This window comes from Triticum dicoccoides, chromosome 2B (genome assembly GCF_002162155.2).
Source record: "Triticum dicoccoides isolate Atlit2015 ecotype Zavitan chromosome 2B, WEW_v2.0, whole genome shotgun sequence".
NCBI classification, from domain to species: Eukaryota; Viridiplantae; Streptophyta; class Magnoliopsida; order Poales; family Poaceae; genus Triticum; species Triticum dicoccoides.
Window position 1 is genome coordinate 778,924,894 of NC_041383.1, and position 8,763 is coordinate 778,933,656.

The window sequence follows — 8,763 nt, forward strand, 5'->3', positions numbered from 1 at the left end:
GTGGGGCCCGGCCCTGCTAATTTTTAGTTTAAGATTAGCTTGACAATTAATTAACTCCGTTAATTAACCATGACACTGACGTGTGGCCCCCACACGTCAGGTTTGACCCAGGTTGACTGCTGACGCAGTGCTGATCTCAAGCTGACGCAATAATGATTTCTGGAATTATCTTAAATCACGAAATTCTAGAAAATTAGCAAAACTTCAGAAAATCATAGAAATTCAACCGTAGCTCAGATTGAGATAATTTATATATGAAAAATTATCAGAAAAATGCAATCTTCCAACTGTACTAGTTTCATGCATGACAAACCAACTTATACCTACTGTATAAGTGAAAACATGTGAATGGCATTTATAAATATTAAATTTGTATTAGCTCAAACAGCATCACATCTACATGCCATGTTGATGCATCATATTGTTGCATATGCTTCTGTATTGATTGTCGAAACCGTTCCTTCTTGATAGGTCCTGCTCCGGAGAGTGCTCCAGAGTACCTGTCTGAGGAGCAGTGCCCCCTCTGTTGATCTACCAGGCAAGCAAACCCCCTTGTTCATTCCGACACAATCCTACTCTCTCGCTCCTGCTCTCAGTTATTGCATTAGGACAACAATGATTCATCTGCTACTTTGTGCTGCGGTAGTTGAACCCATTCCTCTGCATGACCTGTCATTGCCACAGTAAATAGTTGAAACCCACTAGCATGTGTAGGAGTTGATTGAAGCCATTGTTGTGTTCTTACCATGCTATGCCTGCTATTGCTTAGAGTGTGTCAGGTCTGATTCATTGGGAATGAATTGGAGTGCAGTGTTCTATGTTCTGATGCTGAGAGTGAAGTGTGTGAACACGATTTGATAAAGGTAGCGGTGAGAGGCCATGTAGGAGTACATGGTGGGGTGTCTCACTGGAACCGTCCTTAAGCACTGAGTTCTATGTATGTTGTCCAATGACTCGATACTACCACACATTGGGCTCCGGGCGCTCGAAGCCCTCTCGACTTATTAACCAACTTGATCTCTGTCCAGGAGTCGCAACTAGTTTCTGGTGTTTGTAGGTAGTGCTATTTTTCTATAGAGTGGCACCCGGCAGGGTGGGCTTGGGACAGACTAGGCACATGTGGCACGGTGTACCAAGTGGCACCCGGATGGTGGGCTTGGGAACCCTACTCACATCGTTTGGGGCCGTGAGAGACACCCCGGCCGGATCTCCTTGCGGATGGAACCCGAATAGGCGATGAACCTGGGCTAGAGTCTTGTGTGGTTAGTCAGGTCGTGGCCGACTCTGTCGCCTGGCTTCCGCTTGAAGGTTGCCGAGATACACGACGTGTACATGGTGGTAAGTGGCCAGAGCGTGTGTGAAGAAGTACAACCCTGCAGGGTTAACATGATCTATTCGAATAGCCGGGTCCACGGTTATGGACTTCTTGGATGCTTACATGGTACATAGACAACTTGAAGTGGATACTCTAAAATGCTCAAGACAAAGTGTGAGTGCTATGGATGGCCTTCTCGTAGGGAGACGGGGATGAATCCATAGTAGTGTGTTGTGTGGTGGTTAGTGGACTCATGTGCGCCATATCACCTCAAGAGTTTCTCGTAGTCGTAGAACATGATAGCCACTGAGTCAAAGCTGGCTGGCTGCAACAAAACCCCACATTACCCTCTTGATACAAATGCATGTATGATAGGATCTGATGTAAGTCTTGCTGAGTACCTTCGTACTCATGTTGCTTTATTTATGTTTTTGGAGCGGAGACTTCGGTCGTACTAGTGTTCTTGTGGACTTCGACAAGTAGCTTGTACCTCAACTACGATCTTGATCGGATGTTGTAGATAGTCAGGCTCTTCAGCCTTTTTCATTTGTAGATGTCTGTACTCAGACATGTAATGCTTCCGCCTATTGCTTGTTTGCTCTGACTGTTGGGTCATGTGACCCCTGTTTGTAATAATGCTATGATGGCTCTTTGAGCCTTATCTATATGAGTTGTTGAGTTATGTTGTGATGCCATGTTGTACAGCACATACTTGCATGCTATGCGTACGTGTAATGTGTATTGCTATGTGTGGGATCTGACTATCTAGTTGTTTATCCTTAGTAGCCTCTCTTACTGAGAAATGTCTCCTAGTGCTTCCACTGAGCCCTGGTAGCTTGCTACTGCTCCGGAACACTTAGGCTGGCCGGCATGTGTCCTTCTTCGTTCCTGTGTCTGTCCCTTCGGGGAAATGTCACGCGGTGTCTACCGAAGTCCTGTTAGCCTGCTACAGCCCGGTTTACCGGAGTCCTGCTAGCCCAGTTGCTACAGCCCAGATTCACTCGCTGATGACCGATACGTTCGATGCTGGGTCATGTATGCCTGTCCCTGTAAGTTAGTGCCACTTTGGGTTCACGACTAGCCATGTCAGCTCGGGTTCTTTGTCATATGGATGCTAGCGACACTATCATATACGTGTGCCCAAAGGCGCAAACGGTCCCGGGCATGGTAAGGCGACACCCATGGGAATACCGTGCGTGAGGCCGCAAAGTGATATGAGGTGTTACATGCTAGATCGGTGTGGCATGGAATCGGGGTCCTGACAGCTTTGGTACCAGAGCCTGACTGCCTGTAGGATTACCAAGCCAAACTGGTCGAACTTGAGTCTAGAAATTCTCTAGTTATGTAAGGGAATTGATTGTGGGAAGGAACGTAAGGCTCGTTTTACTCCTTATACCTCATGGCCTTCTAATCTGAGTCATCCTATCTTTCCTAACGGGGTTAAGGAACTAGGCTTCTCTTCTGTCTATCAGGATCACGTGTTACTACTCCGTAGTCCCATAGGATTGGTTGATCAGAGTCATACCCCTGTTTCGAGTACTTCTGGTGTAGTCTGTTTAGTACTATCCCAGAACCTAGAGTGGTGATGTTGAGTTGATATACTACCCCATTTTTAGCAAGATGTCTCATTCTGAGCATTCTACTGCCGTTATGCTGCCGGAATTACCCTAGGAGTTTGAGAGATACTAATTTCCTTGTCCTACATTTTGTAGCCTATAGTTGATGCTGATTCCGTCCCTGGTTTCATTTCTCAGGATGTCATCAAGTTCTGTTGCTCATAGCCAGAACCATGGAGATGGTAGGGATGAGGATCCTCCCGACCAGCCTTCATTGGCAGAGTTCATGTTAGAAATGGAGAGGAACAAGCGTGAGTCTAACCGCTTGTTGGCACGTATTGAGGAGAACACCGCACATCAGTTCAAAGGGTCTGCAACCATTCATGACTTCATCCGCTTGCACCCACCTACCTTTCATCATTCCATCGAGCCACTCGATGCAGATGACTGGCTCCGTAGCATCACTCATAAGTTGCATTCCGCGAACGTAGCTGAAGATGACAAGGTCACCTATGCCACATACCACCTGGAAGGTCCTGCTAGTCTTTGGTGGCAGAACTATGAGGCTATGCTTCCAGCTGGCCAGATTCCTACCTGGAGAGATTTCACTGAGGCTTTTCGCGAGCATCACATTCCTGAGGCCCTCATCGATCGCAAGAGAGAAAAGTTCTGTAGTTTCACCCAGAGTAAGATGGGTGTTGATGCTTACAGTAGAGAGTTTGAGAACCTCGCCCACTATGCCACAGAAGAGGTGTCCACGGACGCCAAGAAGCAGGCTAGGTTCCGGAAGGGTCTCAACCCCAAGTTGCGTCGTGATCTCCACCTACATCATTGTGATACATTCCAAGCTCTTGTGAAGAAGGACATTAATGCACAGACAGCTCAGCTCACTTACGAGGAGTCCCATAAGCACACCCGTGATTTGGGATCTTCCTCCAGCTCCAGTTCTCAGAAGCGCCGGATTTGGGTTCCAAACTCCGCTCTTCCTTCCGGATATTCACCTAGGCCATCTTATGTCGTGCCTCTCTCAGCTCAGTCGTATGTTCGACCCAGGCCTATTGGTAGACTGCTTGTCAGTGCGGGTCCACGTCCAACCTCAGGGACTTGCTTCACATGCGGGAAGCCAGGTCACTATGCACGTGACTGCTCTCAGACTAGTTATGACCCACCCCAGCCCAAGAAGTCTGTTGGCCATGGTAAGCCATCACGCAAGATGATCAGTGTCAAGTCAGCCCCCACTGAACATGGACGTGTGCATCACGTCTCAGCTAAAGACGCTCATGATGATCTGGATGTCGTTCTTGGTACACTCCTTGTCAATTGTCATCCAGCATCGGTTCTGTTCGATTCTGGAGCATCTCACTCCTTCATTTCTGAAAGCTATGCTAACTTGCACAACATGTCGTTTTGTGATATGCCCTCTCCACTAGTCATTCAAACTCCTGGATCCAAATGGCAAACCTCTAGTCTAAGCCATGGTAACGAGATCCTTGTTGACAGACTTGTATTCCTTGCCTCACTTATAGCCCTCAAGTCTACGGATATTAACATCATCTTGGGTATGGACTGGATGAAAGCTCATTATGCCAAGATTGATTGTTACAGTAGGTCTGTTCAGCTTACACACCCATCTGGCAAGATAGTCACTGTCTCCACTAGAGTTGCAAGGAGTCAACTCTATTCTCTTAATGCCAGCCCTCTTCCAGACCTTGAAGATATCCCGGTAGTCCGTGACTTTCCGGATGTCTTTCCAGAGGAACTGCCAGGTGTTCCACCTGACATATATGTAGAGTTCGTCATAGATCTTATCCCTGGAACAGCTCCAATCTCTAGGAGACCTTACAAAATGGCACCCTTAGAACTAGCCGAGCTTAAAAAACAACTTGATGAGTCCTTGCAAAAGGGTTTCATTCGTCCTAGTTCTTCTCCTTGGGCTTGCCCCGTCCTCTTCGTCAAGAAGAAGGATGGTACGGACCGGATGGTTGTAGATTATCGTCCCGTTAATTTGGTCACGATAAAGAACAAATAACCGCTTCCCAGGATCAACGACCTATATGATTAGCTCGTGGATCCTTAGTCTTTTCCAAGATGGATTTGAGGTTAGGCTACCACCAAATCAAGATCAGAAACGGGGACATCCCTAAAACGGCTTTTGTCACTCGTTATGGTCAGTACGAGTACACCGTCATGTCCTTCGGTCTAACCAACACTCCAGCTACATTCTCCCGCTTGATGAACTCGATCTTCATGGAGTACTTAGATAAATTCGTCGTGGTTTATCTCGATGATATTCTTATTTACTCGAAGAACGAGGAAGAGCATGCCGAACATCTTAGACTTGTGTTAGAAAAACTCAGAGAGCACCGCCTTTATGCCAAGTTCTCCAAGTGTGAATTTTGGTTGCCAGAAGTGACCTATCTGGGCCACGTGATATCTGGTAAGGGCATTGCTGTCAATCCCGAGAGAGTTAAGGCCGTTCTCGATTGGACTCCACCTGAAACCGTTAAGCAAGTTAGGAGTTTCCTTGGTCTAGCCAGCTATTTTCACCGCTTTGTTGAAAACTTCTCCAAAGTAGCCAAACCCCTCATGGAACTTCTCAAGAAGGATAAAAAGTTTGAGTGGTCCCCATAGTGTGAGTACAGTTTTCAGGAACTGAAAAGACGCCTGACTTCTGCTCCCATACTTGTGCCACCGGATTTCACTAAAGACTTTGTTATCTACTGCGATGCCTCACGACAGGGACTAGGTTGCATTCTTAGGCAGGATCGTCATGTGATTGCCTATGCATCTCGACAGTTGCATCCACATGAGGAGAATTATCCTACAGATGATCTAGAGCTTGCAGCCGTAGTCTATGCACTCAAGACCTGGCGACACTACCTTCTTGGTAAGCGTTGCAAGATCTACACTAATCACCAGAGTCTCAAGTATATCTTCACACAACCAGATCTGAATCTTAGACAAAGACGTTGGTTGGAGGTGATCTTAGATTATGATCTAGGGATTACATACACTCCAGGCAAAGCCAATGTCATGGCTGATGTGCTAAGTCGTAAATCCTATTGCAACAATCTCATGTTGCAGCAGGGCCAACCACTTCTCCATGAGGAATTCTGTAAGCTTAACCTTCACATTGCTCCTCATGGATTCCTTTCTACCTTAGTGGCGAAATCTGACATAGAGGATCGGATTATCGCTGCTCAAAAGCAAGACACAGGAATTTCTCGGATCAAGAGAAACATTAAGAAGGGAGTTGGTGGATGTTTCTCTATGGATGATCGTGGTGTTGTTTTCTTTGAGAATCGCTTGGTGGTTCCCAAGAATCAACATCTGCGACAATTGATTCTTAAGGAGGTGCATGAATCTCCTCTCACGATTCATCCCAGTAGTACTAAGATGTATCAGGACCTACGCCAGAGGTTCTGGTGGACTAGGATTAAGAGAGAAATCGCTCAGTTTATTGCTAACTGTGACGTTTGTCGTCGCGTTAAGGCAGAGCATCAAAGGCCTGCTGGCACCCTTCAGCCTTTAGCTATTCCTGAGTGGAAATGGGATAAAGTTGGTATGGATTTCATCACCGGCTTTCCCAGGACCAAGAAAGGGAATAATGCTATCTTCGTAGTCATTGATCGCTTCTCCAAAGTGGCGCACTTCCTACCTGTTCGAGAGAGTATCACTGCTAGTCAGCTTGCTGACTTATACATTTCTCGAATAGTGTCACTTCATGGTGTTCCACTAGAGATCAATTCAGACCGTGGCAGTCTTTTCACTTCTCATTTCTGGGAGAGTTTTCAAACTGCCATGGAAACCCATCTTTCCTTCAGTACCGCTTTCCACCCTCAGTCGAGTGGTCAGGTGGAAAGGGTCAACCAAATTCTGGAAGACATGCTTAGAGCTTGCGTTATCTCATTCGGTATGGATTGGGAGAAATGTCTTCCCTTCGCTGAGTTTGCTTATAACAATAGCTATCAATCCAGTCTCAAGAAAGCTCCTTTTGAGATTCTCTATGGACGAAGATGTCGAACACCTTTGAACTGGTCAGAAAACGGTGAAAGACAATTCTTTATACCGGACATGATCCAGGAGGCAGAAGAGCAAGTTCGCATCATTCGTGAGAACTTGAAAACAGCCCAGTCTCGTCAAAAGAGCCAGTATGATCGTCATCATAAGGTTATGACTTATGAAGTTGGCGACAAAGCTTACCTTCGGGTTACTCCTTTGAAGGGTACCCATCGATTCGGTATCAAGGGCGAGTTGGATCCTCATTACATTGGTCCTTTTCGCATTCTCGCTAAATGAGGAGAGGTTGCCTACCAGTTGGAACTACCCCCACATCTTTCCAGAGTGCATGATGTCTTCCACGTCTCTCAACTCAGGCGTTGCTTCTCGGATCCCATCCGCGGAGTGGACCACGAAACGCTTGATCTCCAAGATAACCTCGCATATCGAGAGTACCCTATTCACATCCTTGATCAAGCAGAGCGTGTCACTCGACGTCAGAACATCAAGTTTCTCAAGGTTCAGTGGTCTCATCATTCCGAGAGAGAAGCTACTTGGGAGCGAGAAGATCGTCTTCGACTGGAGTACCCCACTTTCTTTCCGTCGACCCCTGAATCTCGGGACGAGATTCTTTCAAGTGGGGGCGAGTTGTCACATCCCTAGTTCTGGTATGACCTAGGCTAGCTAGTCCTTTGTGCATCATGTTTAAATTCCATTTAAATTTGAAATGAGGATTTGTGAAACCCTCAGAATCATTTTTGGAAATGACCCAAATAAAAATTGTTCTAAAAAGGTCCAAGAAAATGCTCATGTTGCTCTCTGAAAATATTGGACAGAGATAAAAATCAAACCAATATTTTTAAGAGCCCATAAGTATTTATTTTGGGCATTTGGAATTAATGAAGTAATTATTTGCTTTGGATATATATTGTTATATATATAAAATATTGTCCAAAAATTATGCCAGATGTTGAGGAGCTCTGGAATAATGTCACTAGCCCCTACAAAAATTGGCATAAGAATATAAAATGGTTTAGTATTCTTATTAAACCAAACAAATGTCAGAAAATAGAAAAGAAAAATAAAAGGGAGAAGAGACTACCTGGACTTACCTGCAGCCCCTGTGCAGCCCAGCGGCCTAGCAGGCCGGCCCAGCCAGCAGGCGGCCCAGCCCAACTTCCAGGAGCTTCTTCAAGCTCCTGCCAGTAGGAGCAGCTGCGTGGCCGGCATGTCGTAGCCGCGCCACCACCTCCTCCCTGCCTGCTTGTCCTCCCTCTCGTTGCTCTGGATGCTCCACGCGACGCCACGCGACGCCCCGTACCCCTCTCACTCTCCTCCGGTCCTCTGCTCTCCTCTCCCTTGCTTTCTCTCTCGCGTTCGAACGCGCCCGCCGCTGCCGACTAGCACCACCGCGGCCACCAGCCACCCCTCGCCCTGCCGCTGCGCTTAGAAGCTCCGCCACGTCACCGTCCACATCTCCGTCGAGCCACGCACCTCTGGACTGCCTCCATCGTCGTCACCGTTGTCTTCTTCACCACCGGCCGTCGTGGATCTCCACCGCCCGCACATCGCCGTTTGGCCGTCCCCGAGCCCGCTTCGACGCCTTCTGCAACCGCGGTGAGCTGCTGCTCCTCCTACCCCTCTTCGTTCTCGCCCTCGCACACCGCAGCCGCATCCCCGCTCGCGCCCGAACTCCGGCCGCCGCCCCGAGCTCCGCTCCGGCAAGCTCCAGCCGTCCCCGCCTTCCCCACTTGCTCCAGATGATGCGGACCAGCACTGGCTCCTCGCCAGTGGTCTCCGCCGCCCTAATGGTCGCCGGAGCAACTATCCCGAGCCCCTCCGCCGCCTTCGGCCTCGCCGGCGGCTAAACGGCGGCAGGATTGTCCGGGTCAA